Source organism: Ambystoma mexicanum, chromosome 8, assembly GCF_040938575.1.
Source record: "Ambystoma mexicanum isolate Mex_15411 chromosome 8, UKY_AmexF1_1, whole genome shotgun sequence".
NCBI classification, from domain to species: Eukaryota; Metazoa; Chordata; class Amphibia; order Caudata; family Ambystomatidae; genus Ambystoma; species Ambystoma mexicanum.
The window spans coordinates 465,725,290-465,752,947 of NC_090929.1; positions in this window are offsets into that span (position 1 = coordinate 465,725,290).

A 27,658-nucleotide genomic window follows, 5' to 3' on the forward strand; every position below is an offset into this window, starting at 1 on the left:
GTTGAGCCAGTGAAGTAGAAGCTCTGAGTTTCATCAGTGTATAAGTGATAATAAAAGCCAAAGGAGGGGATGCATTTTCAGAGAAAGCTGTAGGGTTTGGAATGAATGGAACCGTTGACAGACCCTTGAGGAACCCCCATTGTTCGTGGGGCAAACGAGCGTCCAGTGTTCCAAGAGCTGGAGGAGTGGTCAGACAGATGGCAGTCAATCCAATCTAAAGTGCAATCCATGAAGCCATATTAAGAGAGCGCAAGGCAAAAAGAGGAATCGTACCAAAATGTCGCCCTCACAATTACGACGGCCGAAAATGCCAACTTATTTTTTTTTACCCCCCCTTACACCACATAGAATTGTGGGGGGTATAGAATATAATATTAATATGGGTGGTGTGGGTGGTCTCCCCACGCATATGTATGTGGTGTACAGGGGTTTAAAAAAAAAGTCTGCATTTTCAGCTGTCGCAATAATCATATAGATCCCGAAAAGAGGGCGGGCCAACAATGTCAAAGACAGCAGAGAGATCACAGTGGACGAGGGTGCTATAGAGATTGTCAGGGTGAGCTGTAGTGAACAAAACTGGATACGTAGGCAAGTACTTATTTCGTGCGAATGACTGCTGCAGTAACTGGATTGGAGGAGTTGCTGAGCCCATTATTTTACAGATAGGTTCTGGTGTGGTTCAACAATACTTGTTTCAGAGCTTTTGAGAGAGAGAAAGGAAACAAGATGATTGCTGTCTGGGTTGTTGGGAGCCATTTAATGTCTAGGACGGTAGCCACACAGTAATGGCCAGACTAGTATATGTGTCCAGGTGCTGTCCTTCCTCTTTAAGGGACGCTCTGGTTCTGCAAAACTCTTACGTCTGTTTGCTCTATTAAGTGGAGAATACTGTCTGTCTATAGATTAATCTGAGTACCACAAGTAAATACACTGTATGAAGATGTGAAAATAGAACTCGTCAAGAATGATAACCTCTTTCTGCCCGGTCTGGCTAAATATGCTCTTGAAATTCTGAGATCTTGTGAATGTGAAGTAAGCAACCTCACCAATAATTCAATGTACATAAAAAAGCACTTAAGGAGAAAGGATTGGATCCAAACTATCACAGAAAGAGATCTAAAACATTGTCACAACCCCTCTCATTGCATGACAAACCACAGGGACATTTACCTGATTACTTAAGGTGTCTCCCAAGTGCTAGAGGTCGAAATGACTTCTAAACATTTCGGCTTAACATATTACCCACGAGGGAAATTCTCTTTTCAAGGCATAAGGATCAATGTAGTGATAGTTTGTGCCAACGTTGTAACTATTCATGTGCAGAGACAGTGAGACACGTCCCGATTGACTGCGCGGGCACACAAGCTGAGAGGGTGGTGAAGTTTGTAAGATTTGTGGACAAGGAATGGTGGCTGGACACTCAGTCATTTTGGGACTGCCTGTGTTCAGGCCACGATAGCCTTTTGACCTGGGAAGTAGTAACGTTTCTATGCGAATTGGGCATTCGAAAGTGAGATGATTGTCTGAAGTGTCTTACAATCTAATCTGCTTCTCTTTCTTTACTTACCTTTGTTTTTTTTCCTTCACTTTTTTTCTGTTATGATACATGCAATTTATTACCTACTGTTTTCGGAAGTTTGTAATTTGTGAAAAGGCACATTTTATTTTTTAACTATAACACAAAAAATATAAAATAAATAAAATTATGGAGCAAGTGTTTTTCACTCAATCCATAATTCAAAGGGAGGTCTGCATTTGGAAAAAAATAAAGACACATTTAGATTATTTTCAAATGCAAAGACTGGTGCTCACTTGTCAGCCTGCCAGGACCGTTACAAAACAGTGACGTTGACTTCACACCATTCATTATCTAAGGGGGGACCCTAAAGAATTCAGCCTTGATGAGCACAACAAAGGCCTCTCTCCCCCACTAACTGTCACAGACCGGGGTGGAGCGACCCCACCCTGTTCCAGAAGCCGAGAAAGGGGAGGAGCGATGGGAGTCACCGGCGAATCCCTGCCACTCCTGCTGCCAAGAAGAGAACCCAGGGGTTGAAGTGAGCGGGAGTGGGTGGGAGTGGTGCTCCTCTACTTTTTAAGTTTTACTGTTCCTATACTTCTATTTTAAAAATAAACCATTCCGGAATGGTTTACTTTTAAAATAAAAGTGTAGGAAGAAGTTGAAACTTGTACTTCAGTGCGCTACACTGAACATTTCCTTAAATAGCAGGTGTGTTTGTTTGGGGGTTTGGATTATGAGCGGAAGGGGGCGTGGCGATGTGGTTTGTGGGGAGTGTAGGCAGACCAGCAGGCAACAGAGCACCACTACTTCTTTTCGCACACTTTGACCAATGAGAGAACCTGGCTGGATGGGCACAGGACACCTCTACATCAGGCAGACATGTGATTTGTTTGAATGAATGTGTGCGTACATGTTGCAACCCGTTTTACAGGGAATTGTTGGCCTTTTTGTAGTGCACTGGCAGCATGAAAACACGCTTTATCGCAAAATGCTGGCACGTGTTGCTTGGCATTGGTGGCATGAAAATATATTTTAAAGGAAATGCTGACTTTTTTTGTTTGGGCTCAACAGCACAGACGTGTATCTTACAGGAAAATGATACATGGCGGCGTTACCAGTGTTTTGGCCAAGGTGGGAAACTGGTGAACTCCGGATAAAGAGGAGGCAACCCCCTCTGGGGTGCAATTCCTGGAGTGGGTTGGTACACATGGAGGACCTCCCAGAGGTCCCCCAGGCGGTCAGAAAGACCAGAGACTGTCAAGGTCACCAAAGGCCCAAGCGGGCAGGAGTGACTGTGACTCATCAGGAAGGGAGGGCAATCCCCACCTCTAAACAACAGAAATCAGCCTCAGGGCTTAATGCATGGAACGTTCAGTGCGGTAAAAGTGACTTTGCACTGCCAACAAACACGTTGAACCAGGCCCGATACCCAGGGCGGTGCAAAGTGCATTTTTGCTGTGTAAAGTCACTTTGCACTGCAAAAGTACTCTACACTGAACTAAATGGGCCTAATTCACGGTGCAAAGAGTACTTATGGAGCGCTAAATTTTTACAAAATTAAAAATTAGCACACCCATTTTAGTCACCCAATAAATACGTTTTCAATCGCTGATGTATGGCAATGTAAGATGTCTCTCGATTGACTATTGACTCTCAAATGTAGGCATCTTCTTCCACTGCCCAATTTGTCTCCCTCAAATGTGGACATTTTATCTTTTCGGACATGTCCCAAATCTAGGTGTCACTGCATTTACTGTTGAGTCCCAAATGTAGGTGTTTCTCCCATGAGAAGGGCTGCCAAGTAAGCCAGACCTCGGTGGAGTACAGAGAAGAAGAGACCCCTGCGAATGGGACTTACATGTACCCTTCAGGTCAAATGGGAAACAGGGGAAGGGAGATGGGTTCTAAGTTAATTGGACCACTGATAGAGAGCCTTAGATGAAAAATGGGGAGAGAGAGGCATCCCCATCTCGGAACTGATGGGCGCAGAGCACAAGAGGGCATCCCCCAACCCCAGAGGAGCCTGTGGTGATGGTAGTCGCTGCACACCAGGGTGTGCTAAGGGGAAAGGGGCATGGGAGGCACCTAGTCGGAGCACTGGGAGTTTAAGGGGCACTGCCACTGAACACCCCATTCAGGACCCACTGGTCTGCACACAACATTGGCGTGGTAAGTGTAGCATACCAGAATATATGACAGAGGACGGGACACGGGCCAAAGTCAATAAAAACTGTGGGGGTAGGATGGGTTACCGCCACAAACCAATCCTACCAAAAAACTCATCATCTGCATACACATCTCAAACGCTGAACTAAACACAACCATACCTCTACAGCACAACAAACTGCATGCACTTCTCTACACCACAACAGCGAAACAAGCCACACATAGCCTTGCACAACAGCACATGACCGCTACTAACTGAAAACCCACCCCTTCGCTCAGCGAATGGTGTAAACCGAACTGAACCTGCCAACAGCACATTAGAGCTCTTTTTGCTCTTTTCTCCTACTCAGTCATGCTAACTCACTCCGCCTTTTCCTCTTGCTTTACAGACCCGGCGGAGCGCAGAAGCACCACGCAGGTGGTGACAGTGCGCAGTATAAGAACCTTTAATATAACCGGGAATAAAGCAAGCATGTGTGCAATAGCACTGGAAACGGGTAACAAACTTACTGGTGAACACGGGAGATGGGATGTCTGGGTAGCGGGCCTCCATAATGATAATGCTGTGCTCTTATGTAGTGCTTCATGCCAGACTCCTCAAGCTTCTAAGTGTTGTAATAGCTGATGTTATTAATATGCCAAGACTACGAGTCACAGAATTCCCCCAGGACGTCTCAAAGAGAGGGGAAACCCATTGGTGTGCACAAAACCTCAGAGATGGAAAACAGTAGTAAACCTGGGAAATTCACAGACCCTCCTCCTAAATTTGGGGGACCGCAGGAATAAGTTACAGTCAGAATCGCAAGCCAGCAATGTTTGCAGACTCCATGCTTGATTACCAGAATACTTCCCAGAGCAATAGCTGGGAAATAGAAGACACGCAGCAACCTAGAAGCCAAGACTGAGGATACACAGAACCTTGCGGTCTGCGCCACACACAATTCCAAGATCTCAACGACCACTGCTCAATCCATTAATTCCTCACTGACACTTGTTAAGGATAATCCCACCCATCAGATGATAACCAATTCACACAGTGAACTGATAATAAGGTAATTTCGTACACTTCGACCTCTGGTAATGAGGGAAATAACTTATCCCAAGAGAATAACCAATGAACGTCCTTGATTCAAACAAGAAAGGGGAATAACCTATGGAAAAGTGGGAAGATAAAAATGGCTGGAAAACCATAGTTGGAGAGTAGTCGGAGGGAGACAGACGTATCTGTCCCTGCTCTTTTGTACAAAGGGGAGTACCTGGAAGGCAGAATTCCCAGGCAGACTGAAGTCTGGTGGAACACAGCAACACTCTGGACAGGATCATTGCAGACCACAGGAAAACATATCCATCAGGACTCTTGGATACAGAGGCTACTAAAGAGGTGGAGATTTACACCTCTTGACCTTGAGGGAACTGGAGTATCACGATCCTTGGATCTCTACCCATGACCCGAAAGCAAGAGACTGACCCTTGATAGGAGTGGCATTAAAAGATTGTCTGTCTGACAAGAACCAAAGGATTCAGGAGTGGAATAACCATCACCACAACTGAAGAGATGGCCTGATGAAGAGGAAGGGGGAATGTTTATACAATGGTCCGGTGGAAGACTCAGACACAAAACCTGAACAACACGGCCTGGTGAAAGGCCAGTGTGACTGTTACTACAAACGTCTGACACAGGGCCTAACAAACTTTCTGCAGAGACAGCCTGAGAAAAAGGCTCAGGAAGAATTCTGCCACAAAGGTCTGGTGTAAGGCCTGGCAACAAACCCTAAGAGACAACCTGGCAAGAAGGCCCAGGGGGACCTCTGACAACAGTTTGGCAGAAGACTTGCAAAGGAACCTGACGACTAGGACTAGAACACCATTTACTGTGAATTCTGAATGCTGACTCTAACAAAAGGTCCAACAGAAACCACAACCAAAGGTCCAGAATTGGACTCATGCAAAACTGAGAACCCCTGTCTGGAGGAACAACTTCAGAAAGTCAAGGGGCCTCATCACGGGTTGGGTGGTGTCTTCATCTTAATAAAATTCAGAAAAGTAAATGGACCTGTAATGTTGAATTATATGTTGATCTTCAAATTGTGGCAGCATGTATTGCAAGGAAAGGTTTGTTTTGTTCCATTGGGGTCCCTGAGCCCCTGGGCATCACAGACCCTTCAGAAAGGTGGAACACCAAAAGGCTTACTTGTGAAGGTGAAGCAGGAATCGAGCCGTGAACGGTGTGCAGTCAAAATATCGAATCAATAATGTCGAAAGTACTAATCTCGAAAACAATAATGTCAAAAAAATAAATCACATTTTTTATTTATATTTTTTTTTTTGGGGTCCGGGAATAAAAAAAATGGGTAAAACAAAAAAAAAATTGAAAACAGGGGGTTGCGGGAACCCCCCATTTCGAATAAAAAACGTAATAAAAAAAATGCGACTTTTTTGTTTTCAACATTTTTTTTTAGAGATTATGACTTGACATTTTGACATTCGATTATATGACTACCGCCGTGAACAGATGTGGTTTCTGGAAGAGCACTGGAACACACTTGTTTCTTTTCTGTGAAATTGACAAGTTCCATTGGAAGTGCAGATCAGCTTCAGCCATGGTGGATTCTAGTGCATTTGGATGCTTCATCAAAGACACATTGGCCAAGAATCATGATTCCCTTGAAAGGAAAGGACCAAGGAGATGTCATTGAAGCAAGTAGATGGTACTTTGATGGTTTCTAGCACCGTTGTAAGGTGAAACAGACCTTTGCATCACTCTCTGGACAAACATCAAGACATATTTTGGCTTAATGACCGCACCATATTTTTCTATGATTCTTGGTTTACGAAAGCATAATTCATACAACAGGACTACATGGGCCTTCGCACCATAGTAAGTGTGTTATACCAATACAGGTTTGAAAAACGATCCCATTAATGAAGACAGAATATATTATAGCAGTATTCTTCTTTCATCGCCAGGCTTTCCAACGCCTGCTTTTCAAAGGTGGAAAAAATAACGAAAAGGTGCATCGATTTATTTTATATTTTTTGGGGAGGGGAGTTCCCCCTCACAACCCCCCTCTCACACCTATTTTTTACTATTCCCGACCCCCCAAATCCCTTATCTGCCCTTTCCCACCCGCCCCGCCCCTAAAAAATTCGATGAACGTTTTCTTTATTATTTCCACATTTAAAAAGCAGGCGTTAGAAAGCCTGGCGATGAAAGGGTGTTGTACCCACCAGCAGTAGCCATGCAGTCAAAGGCATGTTCCAAACAAGCTGCAAGGGCATTAACGCAGCATTAATCTTGTCATTGTCTATGTAGTGTGTTGTTCCAGAAGCGATAGTTCCTTGGGGCCAGGTATATGCCTTATTGAGGAAAAAAATACTCTTAACATCATTTACCCAAGAATATACAAAATGGGCTTATGGTGCCTAATCACTTGTACGGCATAGTTTTGTTGTCACAAAGAACACAAGAGATTTCAGTCTGTATATGGATTGTGGAGGACTGACTAGTGTCATGACTCTGGAGAAATGAAACATCTTTGTTTGTGGGCCAAGAGCATTCCCAAACCTCCAGACAGCATTCACTCTGGCATGAGTAAGTACTGTGAGGCCCTGCTCCTCTAAAACTTGATCCTCATAGAAACTGCAATTTTAGAGGGGACCCAGGAGATCCGCAATGAACACCCCATTGCGCTCATGACAAAAATGTTGGCTGTTTATGATATGGTAGCTTATTATTATAAAGCGCGCAATACCCAGAGGTTTCTAAGCGCGGACCCGGGATCGAAACTGTGGTGCTCCGTGTTGCCTTGCTTCCAAGGCGAGCCTGTTGCCCCTGAGCTCTCCTCCCGAGACAGATTGCTAACTAAAATACTCCATACTGGAAAAAGAATGAATGGCCGTAAAATGAGGTTATTTGGAATGACGTCTGTGTTTACTACTTCCACATCAAGCTCAATGCCATGAAAGCAGACAAGCACATTGGTCCTTTACCTTTTCTAAATGAGTTATGTGTTTGATGTACACAGCTGGAACTAAGAATCAAGCAGTGATACGCTATCAAGAAGAGACTGTGAAAGAGAACATGACAACAGTCAGACACAATATTACATCAATGATTGGAGTGTCCCACTACAAATCAAACTATTCAATTAATGAAAGAGTTTTACTCAAAATGTTTCACAATTTCCAGATGTGGATAGAGGAGAAGTGTTCAATATCAGGACGAAGACCTTTGGCATTTCACTACTTGACTTACAAGTAATCTTGCAACATACTAAAACCGTAGGTCGTTTTGGCAAGGACCTCACCCTACGAATAATCCAACTAATACACCAGTGGCCTTTCATGAATGACGCCAAGATAGATAGGAATATATATATGTACATGCCCAAAATAAAAACTTGCATACCAGAAACTTGGTTTATTGCAAGCATTTTAAGTGCCTCCGCCGTAGTATATGATCTGTAAAGATGTCATTGTGGAAGTGGTTGGGTCTGAAGGATGCACTGTTATCATAGTGGTTGATGTTTTTCATAAAATGGCACATTTCTTCCTCTCTACAAACTGACATAGAAATGGAAGTATTTTTATTTTTAGAAATGTTCAACTTACACAGCATTCTTTAAAAAAAAAAATACTAAGTTCCCAGTATACGTCTCGTTTCCGGAAGGTATTAAAAAAAAAAAAAAGTTGGTTATAGAAAGAGCGCTGTGCATAAGGACACCAGCGTCGACGTAACTGGCAAATCGAGTGTCTTAATCAAACACTAGAAACACATTCGGGATGTTCCACATGTGATGTGCCATGTTCATTAACTGGAAATCATTGTTACCATCTGCTTGAATTACATATGACTAAGTTCCAAATGCAGCTAGTGGAGGGAGACAGTTTATCTGCTTAACAGCACGTCATCCATGTGCATCCATTTCCAGATACCCTTCCGGAAAGAGCACATGTGCTTGGCATTATTTCCACCAGTCAAACACACAAATCATTTGCTAAAAGGACCCGGATTCCTTCATGCTTGGCAAAGAATATATGAAGAAAGAAACATAGCCAAGCTCCTTTGTACTGCACCGGTGATCCAGTTTATTTGCCAACAGTATCACCTCCATGTACTGTTATACTGTTCCAACTATTAGTACCGCAAGTGAGGCGGCTGGAACTAGGAGCATGGCCACTGCAGAAACAAACAGCATGGCAACATTCCTTACCTATTGGACAGAGTTCCCCTGCTTCACTGCTATCGCCGACACAACATCAGTGTCAGGTGCAGGTCTGGGATAAGTACAGACATCAGGCAGTTGGAAGTGCATTCCTCCTTTCAACGCATTGCAACCTTGAGATATGATTAGTCTATTACAAAGGTCTGCAACCTTTGGATCTCCAGATGTTTTGGACTACAACTACCACCAGTCCCAGGCAGCATAGCCAGTGGTGAGAGATCTTGGGAGTTGTAGTCCAAAACATATGGTGAGCCGTTTGAAGACCCCTGGTCAATTCGAATGCCTTGCCAACTACATTATGGTGATCCTTCAACCATGCCTCACAACGAGCAAACATTCCTGTACTCCTGCTCCTGTTATTTTCTGTCTTCTGCGCAGTTCTGCAGTGTTCTTCCTTCCTTGGTATTGTTATGTATTGTTTCTGCACCAGTACTTTATCCTCCCGCCCTCCTGCTTCGTTTTACATTAAATCTTCACCAATGTGAACAGGTTTTTTCCAGACCTCGCCCTTTCCTCTGCTCCACCGCCTTCTTGGAGTCCCCTTGTGCCCACATGTTAGGACAGTTTTTCCAAAGTCCATGGACTTAATAAAGCCATACATCTGAGGCAGTACATAAATCTAAGATTCAATTATTCTCCTCCTCCACGCTCTACACTCCTCTTAGAGGAATACGTAATGAAATAACACTGTGATTTTGATTGCCTGCGAGCAGTGAAATATTTTACTGGCATTGATGCCAGTTTCAACACATATTAACTCACCACCAATTTAACAAAAAACTGAGAATGTATAGCATTGGTGTTAATTCATTATCTACAGGTTCAATTCACCGTATTTAAAAAGCATAAAAGTACACTGCATGATCTAATGTGGAAATTTACCAAAACACTAAATTGTCAAACACAAAATTGCCAATGCATGTTTCGACCCTCTGGGTCCTCATCAGGGCACACTTTAGCAATACAACTCTTGAGTTTAAATAATGCACTGTCCATATAATCACCTGGACACAGTCATCTAATCATCAGTCATAGATATGAGCAGCAGTGCACTGTCTCACTCCTATCCGTGGTGCGCTGTTTTGGACTGGTCAACTCCTTGGAGATTAACGCGATGTAGGCGTTTCCCTGTCTATTTCAAAGCTGGACCGTAGTGCCCATGTTTACAAAATTAACTTCTCTAGTGGTTGTTCGCTTGGACCTCTCAATCATGCTGATTTAGTGATTAGTTTGAAAGTCGATGTATGTCTGCGCGTAAATGTGACGTTCCTGCCACTGCTCCGGAGCAGAATTGAGAGGTCCAAGCGAACAACCACTAGAGAAGTTCATTTTGTAAACATGGGCACTATGGTTCAGCTTTGAAATAGACAGGGAAACGCCCAGTTCGAGAAAACAAACCACAAGTAACAACATTGCGTTAATCTCCAAGGAGTTGACCAGTCCAAAACCATGCACCACGGATAGGAGTGAGACAGCGTGCTTCCGCTCAGATCTATGATTGATGATTAGATGACTAATGTGTCCAAGTGATTATATAGACAGTGCTTTATTTAAACTCAAGAGTTGTATTGCTAAAGTGTGCCCTAACAAGGACCCATAGGGTCTTAACACGTGTTGGCAATCTTGTGTCTGACAATTTTGTGTTTTGGGGATTTTCCACATTAGATCATGCAGTGTACGTTTATGCTTTTGAAATACTGTGAATTGAACCTGTAGATAATGAATTGACACCAATGCTATACATTCTCAGTTTTTTGTTAAATTGGTGGTGAGCTAGTATGTGTTGAAACTGGCATCAATGCCAATAAAATATGTCACTGCTCGCAGGCAATCAAAATCACAGTATTATTTAATTCCTTATTCCTTTAAGAAGAGTGTAGAGCGTGGAGGAGGAGAATAATTGAATCTTTTGCCTTTATAGAGGTGGGCTGGGGCAACCCATCATTTCTACCTGTACCGCAGCCATCACTCACCTTTGCTACATAGTTTCTTTTCTAATCAACATTTTTAGATTGTAATTAGTGAAGGCCTTCAGCGCACGGAAAACTAGCTACAGCAACACGCTATAGTACATAAATCTACCCTTAGTATAAGGCTGTACAACCTGACAAGATTTAGTAGCATAGACACAGCAGCCAGGCTTATTTTAGGAGGGGCAGAAGGCTGTAGCTAGGTACAAAAAAATTGTAGCATGCATAGGGTCCAAAGAACCACTGAAACACTATTGTACTGTAAAGATAAAAGGTTTATTTAAATACAAGTATGGCAAGATAAATCTTGGGTAAGTAAGTACTATAACATCCTAATAACACAATCATAAGAACCAACTCAATACCTTTGGTATGCAAGGTATCTGGTTATACTTTCGAAAACATATTTTCTAAATACCATTTTGTCGAAAAAAATTTGCCACAAAATATTTTTTTCCGAAGGTATTATTTTCTACTTAATATGTTTTTTTTGTTTCGTAAGTTAAAAAAAAGTGTCAATAAAAAAGAAAACGGGGGGTTGGGGAAAAAGTCACTATAAACTGGTATGCAAACCAAGATATAACCTTATTCAAAGTAGCCAGAAGCAATTCAAGGTGAGCAAACATAATTTTATATATTTAGAATAGTAATATCCTATTCTTGGGGAATAAGACCAGGTTAGATATACGTTTAAAATACAATCAGTATGTCAACGGTAGTTGACCCTGTCAGTCATGCAGTGACACTCAGTTATGAAATCACATAATAGACCTAACCTGTTGCAAGTATACTCCTTGCAATATTACTTTTTAGAACTCAGTTCCAAATTAGTAAATCAACTCATATCATTTCTGGAGGGGCCTTCAGCTGCTCAATGATAAGTATGATCATTCAACTATTTTACAATGCACTAAGCAAATCAGGGAAAGCAACCTCCAATTACACTTTAAGAAAGACACAATGTGTTTCAAGGGAAGTAATTGACCTATTGACATGTAACTATGATATGATAAGTAATTTATAACGTGCCTGTACACAAGTGTTTCTGGGCGCAACAAAAGTGGGAAGACAGAAGGAAGACAAAACAAACTCTTACTAGGCCTTGTGTCATTCAGATCCTGTAAGTGTTGAAATGCAAAGGTGCAGGGGGGAGGGAGAGTGGAGGTGCCATGGGGAGGGAAGGCGGAGGTGCAATCAGGGCAGCGCAGCTCTGGGCAAGTGCAGCCAGGGCAGCGCAGCTCTGGGTAAGTGCAAGGAGGCAGGGTACTGTAGTGTTCCAGATACAGCCCCTAAGTGCACGGTAGGCCGGGAGGCAGTGCAGGGCTAATAGTCAAGGGGGGCAAGGGGGTGTGTGTGGGTGAGTGAGTGAGAGAGAGAAATACAGAGTGAGAGAGAGAGAGAGAGAGAGAGAGAGAGAGAGAGAGAGAGAGAAACGAAAAGTAAGGTCTTGAGCTGCTTCTTAGAACTTCAGGTGGTCCGGCTCAAGTTTGAGAGGGGCAGGAAGGCCATTCCAGAGGGAGGCACCTGCAGAGGAGAGAGATCTCTTACCCCCTCCATCCCCCGCTCCCTTGCTGGAGAAGCTTATGAGCCTCAGAGAGTTGGAGGTGGCTGAGCGAAGGGCCTGATAAGGAAGGTGTTTAGGAAGAGAGTTGGATGTTATGTGGGCCCTGTCCCCGGAAAGCCTTGTGGACAATGCAGAGGGTCATGAACTTGATCCTTGAGACAATTCAGAGCTGGAGAGATACAGTCCCTTGAGGCCAAGGACAGGTCTCGCAGTCCTGTTCAGTATTAGTTGCAGATGGCGGAGAGTAGAGGAAGGCAAATTGAGAAAGAGGCTGTTGCAGTAGTCCTGGGCTCTGGAGACAGTGAGTTTCTGGGGGAAAGTGAGGAAAGGAAGGATGCTTCTGAGGAGGTACAGCTGGTAGTGGGACTTCCTGGAAAGGTCTGTGGAGTGAGGAGAGAAGGAGAAAGTGTAGTCGAAGATGACACCAAGATTTCTAGCCTCACAGGAAGGCAAAGGAAGAGGGCCCAAGGATGGCACCAGACAGAGAGGGAAAGCGGAAGCAGGGGTCCCAATGAGAAGGATCTCAGTCTTACTGGCATTAAGGCAGAGATTGTGCACCACTCCTGAATCGTGGATAGACAGTCAGGAATGAGCGAGAGAGGAGAGGCGGCTCAGCGTAGCCTGAAGGAGAGCAGAGTGTCATCCGCATAACACAAGGTTAGAGGAGAAGGTAGAGATAAGGGGGGCCAAGTAGACATTGAAGAGCCAGGGTGAGAGGTTAGAGCCCTGTGGAACACCACATGTGTAGAGAGAGGTGGGTTGAGAGAGAGGACCCAAGTTGGACCTGAGAAAGTCAGTCTAGGAGGAAGGAGGTCTACCAAGCCAGGGCCTGACCCGTGATGCCCAGGTTCTCACGGAGATGATTGAGGAGGATGATGGACCCTGCCAAAAAGCAGAGGAAAAATCAAGGAGGATGAGGACAAAAGGAAGGCTAGAATTGAGATTAGTGAGCAGATCTTCATGGGTGTTCAGGAGAGCAGTTTCCGTGCCTCTAGCTGCTTTGAAGCCAGACTGATGGTCATGGAGACAACCAACAGATTCAGTGTGGAGAGTAAGCTGGGAGATGCCCTGCTTTTCCAGGAGTTTACCCAGGAAAGGAGTGAGAGAGATCAGGCGGTAGTTTGCTGGACAGGAAGGATCAGCAGAAGGCTTTTTCAGGAGGGGGTGCACAAGGGAGTGCTTGAGGGGAGAGAGGAAAGTTCCAGTGGCAAATGAGTGATTGCAGAAATCAGCTAGGGCTGGAGCGAGGGTGTCACTGTGGTCCTTGGCGGTTCTGGAGGAGCAGGGGAGCACCTGCTTGGATGACACTTTCATAGATCGGACTTGTCTAAAAGCCTTGTCAGGAGTGGTCAGAGAGAAAGCGGAGAAAGGAAGAGGAGAGCGAGAGGCGGCCAGACGGGGGCCAAGAGATGTAGAGGGAGAGGAAGAGGAGAGAGAGGACAGGATTGTCCTGAGTTTTAGTGGTGAAGTGAGAAGCCAGAGCCATACAGAGGGCCTGGAGGGTGACCAGGAGAGGTGGAGACTGCACAAGGATTGGCCAGCTCCTTGCAGAATTTAAATTGTTTGGCCATGTTGTTAGAGGCCGCAGAGACACAGGCTTGGATGCCGGCCCTCTTCTTGGTCAGGACTGGTAGGCTGTATTGCCTTTGGAGCAGGTGGCAGGCCAGTTTGTCAGAGGATGCATCCGATGCCCTCCACTTCCTCTCAGCCACCCTACACTTGCGTTTCAGGGTGGCGAGATCGGGGTCATACCAAGAGTTGCACTTGGAGGTAGGCTTCAGACGGATTCTCATGACAGGGACAATGACATCCAGAGTATTGGAGACAGAAAGATGAAGGTTGGAGAGGGCTGTATCAGGGTGTGAGTCAGCCGCAGGCATAGGAGGAGCAGAGAAAGTAGCAGCAAATGCCTTCACTGACACATGCTTCATGGGCCGAATGACCGAGAAGGTAGGTGGAAATACAGCGGGTTGGCTTTGGATAGAGGACAGAGAGCCTGAGATGAGAGGAGAGCAGAAAGTGGTCATCCCGGGGAGAGGATGGGTGAGCGGGTTCGAGAGGGGGATGTCTGAGAAGAAGAAAACATCCATGGTGTGTCAGGCAGTGTGTTGGACCAGAGGGTAGAATGGAAAGAGAGAGAGTGTTGCAGAGGTTGCGGAAGAGCCCCGAGGAGGGATTAGAAGCATCCAGGTAGATGATGAGGTCTCAGAGGAGGAGAAGTTGAGAGGTAGAGGCAAGGAGAGAAGAGGAGAGGTCAGCCTACTCTGAAAGGAAGAGGGCAACCTGGACAGGTGGTCAGTAGATGGTGGCCACAGTCAGGGAGAGATCAGGAGGGATGGAGAGCCTGCAGACTAGGCATTCAAAGAAGGAGTAGGCCTGCGTAGGAATGACAGAAGCAATGACCCACTCTGGAAAGCCCAGAGCTACGCCACCTGTGGGACGGTTGGTTGTGGGTTCGGAGAGGGTCTTGTAGCCATCAAGAAGGAGTGTCAAAACATGTGACAGAGCTGGCCGAGATCCATGTCTCAATGAGAACAAATATTACCTAAACCAGGTAAAATTCCCACACTTTTTTCTCGGGGGATCAGAACTCAAAGGGAATTAGTTCAAAAGGGAAAAACGTTGCAAGGTGAGTCTGATTACCCCTCTTTCCGTTGTTCTGATGTGTCAAAGTGACATCCACTTACACATTAAACAAATCCCATTGAGTCTTTGTTGACCTCTTGAAGGAATCGTGTCCTGAAGATGGCCTAAGAAAAGAAAGATCTAAGACACTAGAGATAGTGTCTGAAACAACAAATTGGCCGAAACATGTCGACATCCATCTGAAATACCCTCATGATTCAACTGTGGGATTTGTATACAAACAAAACATTTTGTGTTGTTTACACCCTTCTATACCACGAGTGCTTTTGCACCTTGTTTGTTACACTTTAATAAGGTTTTTTAACAAACTGTGAATTGTTTAATCGTGTAATGTTTTATGTAGGGCACATGTCGCCTTTTTTTATTGACATACATATTAAAAAGTGAATTTATTTTTTCTAAGCACTATGTTTGTGCTGGGTTCATGATGTCTCTGAACAATAAGATGGGATTTGTTTAATGTGTAAGTGGATGTCACTTTGACACATCAGGACAACGGAAAGAGGAGTAATCAGACTCATCTTGCAATGTTTTTCCCCCAATGAGAACAAGGACATACAGGTCAAGTTCTTCAAGGAGGTGGCAGATGTTAGAGGACTGTTTGACAGCAGAGCGAGAGTTGAGAGTAGCGACGTGGAGCAGGTTGCCACATTTGAAAGACTTCCGTGGAGGGATACAAGCTTGAGGTACGCCCTGGGGATGTGGTAGTGGGGCCCGGGAGTTGGCAGTGCAAGTAGAAGGAGATGGCAAAGTAGCCAGAGAGGATGTGGATGTAGAGAGTACCACAGAGGTCTTGGAATGAGGTGGAGGAGCCAGAGGGGAGCTGGTAGCACGAGAAGGAAGAAAACTGATAAGACATGAAGACACCTATTGAAAAGGAGGAGATTGGGCTGAGGGCCCTGGGCCAAGAAGGTGCCATTCAGATAGACTTTAATGATGGCCTTGGCGGAATGGAAGGAGGCCAGGTGGGCCCCCCACTGGGTGCCACCATTAATGGGAGAGGATGAAAACAGAGAGAGAACAGAGGGGTCCATAGGTCTGGAGAGGGAACAACAAAGAGAATGTCAGTAAGAGTCTGTCAGGAGGAATCAATGGTGTAGGTATCAGCAATAGGGAGGCCTGGGTTGGAGACCAGGAAGTCCCTCTTGAAATTCCTCCTTCCTGACTTAGTGATAGGATAGAGATAGAGTAGCAGTTAGAGAAGATGGGAGTGATGGAAAGCACAATAGAGGGTGAGAGGAGGAAGTAGGAGGAGGAGGGAGGAAAAGAGAGAGGATGCATGATGGGCAGGGGGGGTCACACAGTAGGGAGCACACAGAAGGGGCAGGCAGGTACACTCAACAGTACAAAGGGTACCCCCAGCGGGGTGGGGTCATACAGGGTGGGAGAGAGCCTAAAGGACACAGATCACAGTAGTACAGTAACCCCAGATTGTGGTGGGGGACCTAGAGAGTGGGAGAGAACCTAAAGGGCACAGTTCACAGTACAATAGTAACTGCAAATGAGGGGAACTAGAGAAAAGACAGAACACAAATGCTGTATTCCATTGCATGTCTTGGATGTGTGAGGGAGACGGCGTCTGCCTCGTGCAACTGATGCTATGAAGTCACTAGTGCCAGAGGTCACCAACCACCTCTGACGTTTCCAACTGTCATCCTTGCATTCCTGCCATGCGACTGGGGTCGGTTATGCCTTGAGCTTACTTTGTGATATGATAAACTACTTATGTGTACTTTACAATATGCATCCTGATTGCTACAAAAGTGCAGACGAGGGGGGAATCACTGGGTGAGGCAAGACCCCAGTCGCAGGGAAGTATCCCCTGCGGGAACCTCACTGCGGGACACTGTTGAGGCAGCGATCGAACACAACAGAGTTGTGTGGTGAAATCTTACTTCTTACTGGCACATGTGGCAGACCTCAACAGCACTCCACAGATAAGTGTAAGTGGCGTGCAGGATTGGATATGTGACACACAGTTTTCCGTGAGGCGTGTACTTGGCTTCACGTTATCTACGTGAAAGGTGGTGATTTCTGGAGAATTTAATGTCACGTGGGAACTTTCAATAATTCTTCCAGCCTGAACTCATATGTGCCCACTCTGTGGCCATTTAAGGGTACTACTGCCCTATTAATTATACCCAGGGATTTTGGATGGTTAATCTAGCTTTGGGAGATCAGCTCCACGAATGTAAGGGCCATTTGGCACTGGAAACAGAAAGGAAATATTGATATAACCTTACACCCTTCAGGCTGTGGGATGTGTGAGATCTCTGGTGGGGAGCTCGCCTTCATCTTTACTGTTCCAACTGGCATAGTATCTGCACCAGTTATTGAGATTACACCCTGTGTGTCAAGGAAGACATCGTCCTTCACCAATTGGGCTGAGCAGTATTTCTGGTGGAACTCAGTGGGGACTGTCCAAATTCCATCCGGCAGTGGCAGATACTCGCCTGAAGATGGGGGGTGGAGGGGGCAGCAGGTGGATTTCATATTGTGACACACCTTGGAATCAACTCTCACTCCTTGTGATACTCTGTATGTGACTGTCCCTACTCAATCTGGAAGTGACCGTCGGAGGTACTCCTGTTTGAAGATTGTGCAGGCAGGTAGCTGATCTTATCTTGCGTCATTCTTGGAATTACCCCTTACTACCAGTGGAGCTTTGTGTGTGACTATACCTACTCCATCCAGAAGCAACAGTGGGAGGCACTCCTGTCTGAAGATTGTGCGGGCAGGTGGCTGATCTTATCTTCCGTCATTCTTGGAATTTTATCACCAGTGGAACTTTGTGTGTGACTGTCCCAACTCCACCAGGAAGCAACAGTGGGAGATACTACTGTCTGAAGATTGTTGGGGCAGGTGACCGATCTTCTGAGTAGTGAGCACCATGCAGAACTTAGAGCCACCACCCAAGTTTTTAGCAACACCTGGTGAACCTCCAATCCCATGGGAAGATTGGGAGAGATGTATTTAAATGTCACTTTGTGGCATAAGGGGGTGAAAGGTATTCTGATGTTCTGATGAGCGGAAATGTTCTACCCTTATGTGTTGTCTGGGTGCAGAAGCAGTGAGGATTATCAAAAAACGTCCAGAGGTAGTAGATGATGGGGAAGTGGAGGGGATGGTGAGGGTTTATATGGAATGTCTATGAAAAAAATGCAGGTGCAGTTTGGAAAGCAAACCAATATTGTATTGGAAAGGTACATGTTTTTCTCAAAGAAGCAGGGTGTGGGGGAATGTATTTATTTATTAGCATTTGTAGAGTGCACAGAAGCCCTTGGCCATCGTGGCGCTTGTTATAGAGGTGAAAACATGCTGGTTACAAGATACAAGACAGCGTATTTATAGTTAAACCGATTGTAAGTGAAAGACAGGACTTGGTTACATGTTCTTTGTACAATTCACAGCGTGATCATAAATATAGCTTAGTTACAGTGCAGGACGTAGAAGGGAAAAAGGATGTGAAGGCTAATTGAACTGGGTGGTTTTAAGGGTTTTGTGGGAGGCAGAGAGAGAGGGTTCAGCTCTGAGGGCATTGGGTAGTGCGTTCCATAATTTGGGAGCAATGTGTGAGAAGCGAATGCCTCCCGCTTTCATTCTTTTGATGGGCGGGACACAGAGTTGATTAGCGTGGCGACTTCTTTTTGGGCGTGTGGCAAGGTCTCTGGTAAAGGTGTCTGCCAGGTAAGATGGAGCAGAGAGAATAATGCATTTGTGTGTCAGGGTGAGTATCTTAAAGTTTTGATCCTGTCTTTGACAGGGAGCCAGTGGGCTGCGCGTCTAGCCTGGGTGACATGGTCACTTTTAGGGCTGCTGAGGGCGGCTCGGAGTGTGTTATTTTGTACTGTTTGTAGTTTGTGGAGGTTGAGATTTGAGGTGCCTGCAAGGAGGGAGTTGCAATAGTCTAGGTTCGCTCCTCTTGTGGCTCGGGCTATGGAAAGGCAGTTTTGGGTGGTAAGAAACGGCTTGTTGGCATTTAGGAGTTTGGTAGTATGGGCGGATGCTGATGCAATGGCGTTGTCTGGTTATTGACAGTGTCGAGTCAAGATAGACTTAGGTTTTGACTGTGTTGGAGACAGGTATGATGGAGTTGTCAATGGTGAAATGTTCATATTTTGGTTCCAGTTTGGGTAAAATGTCCCTGGGGCCTATGAGGATGATCTCGGTTTTATCCCAGTTTAAACAGAGTCCATTGATTGCCATCAATGTTTGAATGGTAGTGTATATTTGAAGGAGGGCTGTAGCATCCTGATCATAGGAGCCAGTGAGGGGAAGAAGTAATTGCGTGTCATCGGCATAGTTCGTATAGGCTATACCGAGCGAATCAAGTTTGTCATGTCAAAGAGAGGTTTCGTGAAGAGATTGTAGAGGGTAGGTGCGGTGCATGAACCCTGTGGCACTCCGCAGTGGATGGTGGCGGGGGGGGGGGTAGGGCATTTGCCTGACCGGAGTACACTTTCATGGCTCTGCCTTCTAGAAATTAGGCTATCCATGATGTGGCTGTATTATAGAATTGGGCTGCGTTAGAGAGATGGGAGGTCAGGATGTTATGGTCAACTAGATCAAACGCGGCGGAGAGATCTAAGAGTAACAGCAATGCAGGTTTGCCTTTGTCCATTATCTTGGTGATTTGGTTTTTCAAATCCCGAAGGGCAGTTTCCGTGCCATGGCCTTTGCGGAAGCCTGATGGTCTTTTGCTTAATATAGCGTTGGTTTCAAGGGAAAGTTGGACTTGGGAATGGGCAGCTTTATCCAGGATTTTAAGGAGGAAGGGAACTGTGGTGATTGAACAGTAGTTGTTAGAGCAGGCGACGTCTAACTAAGGCTTCTTTAGGAGGGGGCAACCCCAAGCCTCTTTTAGGCTTTGTGGCTTTGTGGGACCATGCCTGTGGAGAAGGAAGCATTGATGAATGCTGTGATGATAGGGGCCGGGGGTCAGTATGTCAGAGCATTGCTTGATAATGGTTGGAGTGCAGCGGTCTCCTTTGCAGGTGGAAGGTTTGATATGGAGGAACAAGTCTGCTACTTCTGCATCTTTGACTTTTTTAAATGAGAAGAGAGGGGTGTTAGAGTGAGAGGTGGAGGGTGCAGGGGATGGTAATTGTCTTGCTTGAGTAGAGCTTTGCGCTGTGACTGAATTTTTTTATTGGAGTAGATTGATTTTGTTCAGGAGAGCTGACTGAATGTTAGAACATCAGGCCTCATCTTTGCCAATTTCATCAGCGCCACAAAGGAAAGCTGTGGACTCCTTTGTGGCGGACCTCACGGTATCATTGGCATCATGCGAGTTCACTGGGAATGAGGAGGAGTATATTAGAGACCAGTTAATGCTACATACATCTAACCCTAAAATACAAAAACAGTTGTGGCAGGCAAAGAATCCACCCTTAATTGAAGCATTGACGATCGCAAAAGGAATGGAATTAACTAGCATGTGCCTTAAGGAGGTAAATACGAGAGGTAATAAGGAGTTGGCACAGGCCATTGTAGAGAAGGCAGGTGAAAACTCTAGTGAGGCAGAGGAAACATTGGTGTGTGCCATGAAAAAAGCATGCAAGCCCGGCAGGGGTAACGATGGAGGGGGGTGGACCTCTATTAGCAGTGGAAACAATACTAGCGCATGCCACAACCACAAGGAGCAATGTACCAGGTGTGGGTTTGAAAAACACGCCATGAACGCAAAAGAATGTCCAGCTATGAGGGTCAAATGTAGATGTTGTGGAATCATGGGGCATTTTGCAAGGCTATGTGAATTTAACAAGAAATCCCTAGAAGGGGACAGAAATGTGCAGTTTGTAGGGGAGGAAAAGGGAGAGTGGTCAAATAAGATTGTAAATATCGTGGGAGTGATTGAAGAGGATGATGAAGATGTGTCCCCCTGGAAGTGGAAATCATTATGGCAGGATGTACCTTGAATGCTCTTGCTGACTCAGGGTCTCCTTACACCATTATTTCTGAAAACAAGTACAATGAGATTTGGGGTGAAAAAGGTTATGTGCTGAATAATACTGAGGTAAGGCTGCGTGCATATGGTGGTGGGAAAATAGACATGATCGGATTTGTGTGGGCCGATATTGCCTATGCGGACAGGACAAGAGGAAAGATTTACGTGGCTAATAAAGGGGATTGTTTGCTGGGGTGGCGTCATCAAGGCAAGTTCGGCATTGAATTGCATCCCGCAAGGAACTACAAGTGAGATTGGTGAGGGAGAACAGGTTGGAAAAGTTTGCCAAGGATGTTAGTTCACGATTCAAGAGTATTTTTGGGCATTTCATTGGGAAATTGAAGGAATATTGCCACAAGATGGAAATGTTATCTCATGCTAGACTTTGTGCACACAACGTAAGGAATCTTCCTTTGAGAGTGGGGGAGAAGGTGAGAGATGAATTATTAGGGTTATGTGAGCAGGGCGTCATTGAGCCTACTGAGAGCAGTGAGTGGTTATCCCCAAATGTTGTAACTCAATGACCCAATGGGAGGATTAAATTATGTGTTGACCTGAGAGACTTCAACAGGTCGATTTGGGTAAGTAGACACTTCTACCCAAGATCAATGAGATGCTCATAACCATGGGAGAGGCCGAATGGTATAGTACTCAGGATCTCTCTTCTGCATATTACCAAGTAGTACTACATCTCTCATCACGTCCCTTAGCTGTATTTATCACCCCGATGGGCACTTTCCAGTTTAAAAGGATGCCGTTTGGATTAGCATCGGCATCCGCAGTATTCCAAAGAGTTATGGAAGATTTGTTCAGTGATGTACCCAGTGTGCCACGTTTCCAAGACAATATCCTTATTGGGGCAAAGAGTGAAAGTGAACATGATACCATGGCGTATGCAGTTTCACAGAGATTGAAAAAGGTGGGATTGGCAGTTAAGTTAGCAAAGTGCCAGTTTAAAGTACACCAAGTTTCTTATTTTGGCTATAATCTCACTAAGGAAGGAATGGTAGCACATCCAGAAATGGTGGATGCTACTGTAAATTTTAAGTCACCTTCCAACAATGAAGAGCTCAAATCATTTTTAAGACTAATTGAATTTTATTCCAAGGCTGTGGAGAATGTGGCGGTGAAAGGTTAGCCTTTACGCGTCTTGTCAAAGGACAGGATGGAGTTCAGGTGGGAGCTGGTAGAAGAAGCTGCATTTAAGAGTATTAAAGGGGAAATCGCCAACGCTCCCACGTATACTGGTTCGATCTGGCTGCTGAAACCATAGTGTATCTGGTATTGGGGCTGTTTTGAGATTGAGTAAGATTAGGAAGACTAAGGAAGTACCTGTGGCTTTTGCTTCCAGAACTGTAACTGATAACGAATCCAGATAGTCCACCATTTGTATTGGTATTTATTGTTTTATATAGCACCTTAATCCAAGGCGCTTTACAGTTAACAATAAGAACACATTAAACATGGAACAGTAGAAGCAATAACAGCAAACATGAATGAAACCAGAAAATCGGCATGTAGAACAATTTACATAAGAAAGGGGGAATGGAGAGGAAGGGGTAGGGGGAGGAGGCAAGAGAGAGAGAAAGTAGTGAGTAAAGTGAAGAGTAGGAGAATTTAGAAGAGAAGGGACAAGATGAAAAGAACAAAAGGAAGGGTACTAGAGGGAGGGAGACAAGGGTGAGAGGGGGAAGGAAGTCAGGGAGGGGAAAGGCTGGCATGCTATTGGGCCTTTTTGTATTTTAAGACGTACATTTGGGGCATACCCTACAAGGTGAGGAGTGATCATTAGCCCTTGGCTCATTTGTTCACAATGAAAGGTTCAGGGTTGGCAACTCTCAAAATCATCAGGTGGCTGGCAGCTCTACAGAATTCCAACATCATCGTAGAATACGCCCCAGGGATGTGTAATCCTGTTGCTGACTGCCTTTCCGGGGCCCCTCTTGTTAGTGTTGATCATATGGATGACATATCAGAGGAGTGGAGTGTATACAATATTTTCGACAAAAAAGGTTTGGTTGGATGCTCTGTGAGATCCCTGAAATGAGGTTGGTAATGGTATTCATAGATCAATGTTGGAAGTCTGCTGAAGCATCTAAATCTCCTTACTAAAGGTTTAGAGATTGAGTAGTTTAGTGTGGGGACTTTCCCGGGGGGAGAGAATAATACTGCACCTTTTCATTACGGGGTGAATTGACTAAGCGTGTACACAGAGGTCCTATGGGAAAAAGTTTAACTATAAGAAGATTGGGATCAGGATTCTGGTGGCCAGGATTGGATGCCATGGTAGACATTAAAGTGGGGTAGTGCATTCCATGTTCAATGAGTGACAAGTCCCTTAAAACTCTAAAAGTGGAAACTGGCAGTATGGAAATTCCTGATAATGCATGGAAAATAATTATTGACTTCATGGGTCCCATGCCTATATTGTTGAGAGAGAATGGGTTTGCTATAGTTGTAGTGGACAATACCTCTCGTTGGTTCGAAGTGGAAATTGTTGTCATGATACCTGCCCCTGGACATCAGGATCAAGTCCATCTGCCCAGGAAACAGGCATCCAAGCACCCACTGGGATTCCCACCATCCCAGTTAGGAGCCATATGGGTGCGGTCCTGGCGCCATAGGCGCCAGGCTCATATTGTCAAACTTACCTCATGCAGACCATGCTGCAAGGAACTTAAGCATAGGCCATCGTGAGGCCTGGAAGGGATTACTTTTCTTTAGGGACTATATTTTGCTTGGGTGTGGTTTTGGGACTTCTTACCTGGGACTACTTTGAAGGCTATTTAAACCACGCCCGATGAACAGCACACGCTTTGCGTTATTCTGCCTTCTGCAGCGTAATGCTCACCGTGCCTGCAAGCCGAGCATCCTGTCTTCAGCCACGCCCGCCTCAACCTCGGACCAGATCCTAGAAAGAAGGGGAAGAAGAAGGAAAAGTTAGAACAAGGACATTACCTTTTTATCATCAGCAGCTCTCAGAGCTGCCGCACCATCGAGAAAGAGACTCTAAATTCAAACGCGTCGCTTCGCCAGCTGCAGCGCCACGCCATACTCACCAGTCTTCACAGCATCTCTGCGACCCGGCGCAGTCTCCATCGCCTCGTCGCCGAAATCCTGGCATCTGAAAAGACAAAACAAACAACAAGGAGAGCAAATAGCCAACAAGGACAATCTTCTTTCACCGCAAGATACTTACTTGAGTTCATCGCCCGAGGCATTCTTCTTCTGCACACCATTTCTTCTTACGCCGCACCTGTAGGGAGACAAAAGGTTGTCAGTTAAATATATTTGGATCCTTATTTTTCACCAGACAGTTTGGGAAATACAGACTCATACCTAAGCGCTTCTGCTTCCAATGAGGTGGTCATCCTTCGGCTCAAGCTGCAAGAAAAAAGGGAGAAAAGAGGGGCAAGAGTGAATAACAGACATTTTGAACTCTAAAGAACTATATGCTACTTACCTCGGAGTCATCAGTTGTCTGGAACTCGCCCAATTCCTTCAGACCAGTGAAGTAACTGGTTTTCTACGCGCCCCTGCCCCCCATGCAGGATGGAGAGCTCATCTTTTCAAACAATAAGGTGAGACTAGTGAAAGGGAATACAGGAGGTGTTCAGTGGGGAACAATTGAGTGCGTGCATCCTCTCGCCCACGGGTGGCTAAATCCCTTTTTCCTACCTTTAGGACAGTGGTATTCAAACTGTGGGTCGCGACCCCCTAGGGGTCCGCGGGTGCATCCCAGGGGGGCCCTGAGAGCTCAGCATGAAAAAAGTTTTTTTTTTTTTTTTTTTTAGATTGGAAGAAATGGGCAGGGGTGGCCCACATGGGCGGGCTGAAGCATGAAACTATCTCAGGCAACAATGAAAAAGTGGCCCACAGTTGTAAATGGATATTCATTCCTTTAGTCACAGACTGGGCCTCATTACTACTATGGCGGACCAGTAACAACGGTGCTGGTAAGCTACCGGCACCGTTGCTACCGTTCCGCCATAGTAAGAGTTGTGCTCGTGGGTGCTTGACAGCCCCCGCCAGGTCTGACCTCAGCTCGTCGGATGCACCAGCACCGTTATTAACGGTGCCGGTGCATTCGAGCTCCCCATTCCCATTTGAGCCATATGGGGCTCAAATGGGAATGGGGATCTACCGGCACCTTCGAAAGGGCAATTATCATGTCCGCCTAACTCGGCATGACCTAGTAATTGCCCATTCGCGGGTGCCAGACCCGGATGCAACTCCAGTGGCAGCCGTGCCGGTTTTACCGGCACAGCTACCGCCAGAGTAGTTATGAAGCCCACTGTTTCAATAGTACCCAAAGGGGTGCTTTGTGTTAAAATGTAAGTAAATTGTGATATATTCAGCAACAATGGTCAACATTACTAACTGCATAGTTAAGTAACTCATCAAAATGGTCCACATTGGCCAAAATGGTGGCCCATTTTGATTGGCCCAAACTAGCATTTTACATTTTTGGTACAGGCATTGCCCTATAGGCCTGTCCGAGCCTGGCGGCTCATCCATAATGGCAAGAGGCGCCCACCCAGTGGCCCCTCACCCATTATGGTGGAGCTAAGGAGCCAGCCCAGTGAAACAGTGAGCACTCCCTCAGCTGCTTTATCCAGCTAATGGAGTGCTCCTGGGCTGGCTGAACTGTCAAAGGGAAACACTGTTTCCCTTTGACAGTTCAGTTTAGTTCCCCAGCTGCACATGCTCACTGAGCCATGCAAGTGCTGGGGCGTTTTGCTTCGCCAGCATTGCATAGCTCATTGGAAATGCTGGCTGGGGCACTGCATGTCTGTATGTCCGAGGGGGAGCTCCTGCGCCTCCTCGCACATACGGACAGAGCAGCTGGAGCAGGCCGTTTCAGCACCCACACACAGGGCAATGCAGAAGGTACGTTTATGTTCATTGTTTTTATTTAAACATGTGTATGGATGCGTTATGAGTGAGTGTATGGTGATGGATGCTCATGTGAATGATAGAGTGATTGCTGTATGAATGTGCAGCGCCTTGCATATACACATAATCATGTTCATTGTGTTAGGACCAGTGGGGCCCAGGGGACAGGGATGGTATCTTTTTACCGGGCATCTATCATTCAAAACCCTCTGCCTTGTCCACAAGGCTTTCTGGGGCCTGGGTCCAAAATACCTTCAGCTATTCCTCCGCAAATACCTCCCCTCTCGAGCTCTTCACTCCTCTACCTCCAACTCCCTCAGGGTCAGTCGTTTATCAAAGAAACGAGCTGGGGGTAGATCTCCGTCTTCGGCTGGGGCCTCCCTCTGGAACAGCGCCCTGCCACTCTAAAACTTGAGGAGAACCATCTTTCTTCCTGCACTTATCAGACCTACCCTGTCTGCTGCCTTAAACGTAGCACTTGCAAATTGCTGGCTGCACTACCACTGTTTGTTGCCTTTATTATTTATTTATTGTTATTTATCTGTTTCTCCTCTGCTTCGCACTTTCCACTTCTCCCCCCTTCCATGCACTTTTCCCCTCACACTTGCGCGTTCTCAATGTCACTGGGCCTAGTAAGATCGCTGTTTTATTCTCCTCTGTTCCCCTCCCTTGCCTTGTCACGCTCTGAAACACTTGTGTACGAGCGCGATAGAAATAAAATATCAATGCCTGCCCCCTGGACTCCCAGCAACAATTGCAAACTGTTTGGCTATTTACCCATTTTTTGTTAAAAGTATGCTCTACAATGCAACATTTTAACCTATTATTTAAAAACAAATTCACAGGGGGAAACCCCCCCGAACCTCCCCTTAATGGCCCTCCACTTAAAAAAGATTCACCAGCCGCCACTGGCCCTCAGACTGTGTTGGGAACGGGATGGGGGAACCGAGGGACTATGGTGGGAGCACAATGGGCGGGAACCATGGGATAGTGATGGGAGCAGAGTGGGGAGAGCCCTGGGTGTGTGATGGGGTGGGGAGAGACCAGCGACTGGGTAGGAGTGGGATGAGGGAGCCCAGCGACTTTGATGGGAGCAGGTGACGGCGCGCAATATATACTGTCCATTTGGCATTTCTGGGGGGTCCCGACCTGCCCAAATTTTGCTCAGGGGGGCCCTGGCCAAAAAAGTTTGAAGACCACTGCTTTAGGAGATTATTCCTACGGGTCAAGCAGACGAAACTAGGAAGGCCAGTCCAGTCAGCCATCACCACACTACGAGTCACACTGGTGGAGTCCGTGGCAATCCAGTTTCGTTCGACGCCCCTGTGGGGTCCAGGTGAGCGTAACAGAACGCGAAGCCTCTCTACAAACATCCACCCGGGCGTCATGGAGACCTCCGAGACTGACCAATTGGCCCAAATACCAAGCGAACTTAGGGTAGAAGTGCATTCCGCCCGTCAAGAGACTAATGCTCTTAGGAGAGAACTGGTTGTGTTCAAGGAATGTACGGATGATCTTGCCAGGCAATTACTTCAAGCCCAAGCTGGTCACATGCCTTTACCTGGACTCGGGGGGAGCTGCTGCTCCAGTTCCATCAAGCAACCCAGTACAGATAAACCTACCAGGAACAGTTCCTTTAGCACCACCAGAACGCTTTGCAGGGGACCCAAAAAGGTTTGATGTGTTTATGAACCAATGCCGCCTGCATTTTTTGTGTAGACC